Source organism: Octopus sinensis, linkage group LG4, assembly GCF_006345805.1.
Source record: "Octopus sinensis linkage group LG4, ASM634580v1, whole genome shotgun sequence".
Taxonomy (NCBI): domain Eukaryota; kingdom Metazoa; phylum Mollusca; class Cephalopoda; order Octopoda; family Octopodidae; genus Octopus; species Octopus sinensis.
The window spans coordinates 29,216,970-29,219,469 of NC_043000.1; the positions used below are offsets into that span (position 1 = coordinate 29,216,970).

The 2,500-nt window shown below is 37.5% G+C and overlaps 2 long non-coding RNA genes across 2 annotated transcripts in view; one reads left to right on the plus strand and one right to left on the minus strand.

Annotated features, from left to right (window-relative positions):
* Positions 1 to 2,500, minus strand: part of LOC118762911 — a 23,259-nt gene that overhangs the window by 12,953 nt on the left and 7,806 nt on the right. Inside the window, exon 2 of the long non-coding RNA XR_004998663.1 lies at positions 1,077 to 1,079. This is a non-coding gene — a long non-coding RNA (uncharacterized LOC118762911). The remainder of the gene's footprint in view (positions 1 to 1,076; positions 1,080 to 2,500) is intronic.
* LOC118762913 overlaps positions 1 to 2,500 on the plus strand; it is a 17,684-nt gene that overhangs the window by 7,366 nt on the left and 7,818 nt on the right. The window contains exon 2 of the long non-coding RNA XR_004998665.1: positions 772 to 774. This is a non-coding gene — a long non-coding RNA (uncharacterized LOC118762913). The remainder of the gene's footprint in view (positions 1 to 771; positions 775 to 2,500) is intronic.

Below are 2,500 nucleotides of genomic sequence, written 5' to 3' on the forward strand. Positions count from 1 at the left end.
TCGTTCGCAAGGTGGATGTCACGAAGGTGTTCCGCGAACCGGTCAGCCAAGCGGCGTCCCGTTTGTCCGATGTACAAGGAATGGCAGAGAGAGCAAGAGACGCAATAGATAATATTGCTGGAGGTGCAGGTGAAGGAGTTGATGATGCGATATATATATATACACATACATATATATATATGCATATATACATACATATATGTACATACATATATAGTATATAGATATGTATATACCTATATACATATATATGTATATAGATATGTATATACCTATATACATATATATAGATATACATTTATACAAATATATACATATATATGTATGTATGTATGCATATATATTATTTACATAAATATATATACATAGTTTATGTGTGTGTGTGTATGTATATGTGTGTTTGTGTATAAGATATATTTCTTTATTGCCCACAAGGGTCTAAACATAGAGAGGACAAACAAGGACAGACAAACGGATTAAGTCGATTACATCGATCCCAGTGCGTAACTGGTACTTAATTTATCGACCCCGAAAGGATGAAAGGCAAAGTGGACCTCGGCGGAATTTGAACTCGGAACGTAACGACAGACGAAATACGGCTACGTATTTCGCCCGGCGTGCTAACGTTTCTGCCAGCTCGCCGCCTTTGTGTATAATATATGTTTGTGTATAATATATGTTCATATAAAAGTGTTGTAGTTCGCTTGAAGCATTGTATTACAGAAGTAGAAAGAGAAAAGGGAATAAAAAAAAAAGCTTCTAACAATGCAGAAAGTTTAAAAAAAAAAACTTTATATTTCAGGCGGGAAAGCCTATCTTCAGAAGGAAGCAGTCCACGAAATGAGTATTTACATAGATTTCGTTATTCCATTTTAAGCTGCTCGGCGCTTGGTTTAGCAGCAGCAGCAACTCTCCGACCGTTTAAGATGGTGTTGGTGGCGTATGTTATGATGCTGGTCGTCGTCGCAGTGATGTATTCAGAGGAGCCAGTGTCAGTCATAGTTGCCAACACACACTTCGATTTCCTTGGCAACACGTATAATAAATGTTTAGGCCTACTTGCTTATTACTTAGACTGCCTTGAGCGTAGGACACTCAGTTCTTGCCACTCGTGCACTTTTATCACTACGTATATGGACGACATTCTCATGCACACACCTTTCCATGAGGACGCCTTCACAATACTAGAGACATCCAATAATATAGACCAACATATTAGCTTCACCATTGAACATCCAAGCAGCGATGGTTCTCTCTTCTTGCTTGACTTTTAGTTAAACATCACAGACAAAGGGAAAAATTGACACGGTGTTCTACCGAAAATCATCCTGCCGGGATCTCTTCGACCATTACAAGTCGGCCCTCAACATCAGGGAGCTATGTACATAGCGAGATCGCCTGTATATTCAAGAGAGTAACACATGCCGGGACGCAAATTGTTCAGTTCCTAAAGGTACTTAGACCAACGGATACCCGACGTCCGTTGTTAACTCCATCCAAGAACACAAGCCAAATAAAGGCAAGAAGGATCTCTCTAAGACCTGTTTCTCGAAGATACCCAGCTTTAATGAGAGGACTACCGCTACCATTTACAGAAATTTCTTGCCAATACAGAAAAAGCCAATTTCTAACCTAGATTCAAGGCTCCTTCATTGGAATTTCAACGTCAGCAACAAGGTGCTTTTATTTGTATGTATGTATGTATGTATGTATGTATGTATGTATGTATGTATGTATGTATGTATGTATTCTCATGCATATAGTTACATATTTAGACATACTCCTATATATTTAAATGATAAACTTCTGATAAGTTATATATATTTTTACATTTCCTATGTTGAACTGGATCTGTAATCTTCGAATTAGCTTTGTCCTGTCTGGTTTTGAAAAGCCTAATTTCTTAAGATTGGTATTTAGGCAGTGTGTTACATATCCCAGGGCCCTAATAGTTACAATGATAAACCTGCTATGTATGTATGTATGTATGTATGTATGTATGTATGTATGTATGTATGTATGTATGTATGTATGTATGTATGTGTGTATGTATGTATATCGATTGCAGCGTGTGAGACATTAAGTTAGCCATTCAGAAAGACACGAAGTCCGTGAACTTCACTTAAATATTTATATGTAATATGGTGTCACAAGTTTCGTCGCACAAAAGTGTGATCTGTTGACTGATAAAAATTCTGCAGCAGAATATTTTGTCGTTGAACAAGTATCAGCTTCGAGCGACGACGCTTTTGACACCATATTAGAACGGTCTTTGTGTGTTTCGGAATGGTTTAACTTGTGTCATTCACGCTGCAATCGCTTTAACGTCAGCGTGCGCTCTCAGATCAAAACACTTTAAATGGTATATCACCACATTAAGGTTTGTTGTTGTGTCGAGCTCTATAGAAAAAACAATTTAATATTAAACTACAGCGTTAATCCATACATTTTAGGAGAATTCATACACACACACACTGGCTCTTACAAAGAGATGGTTGTC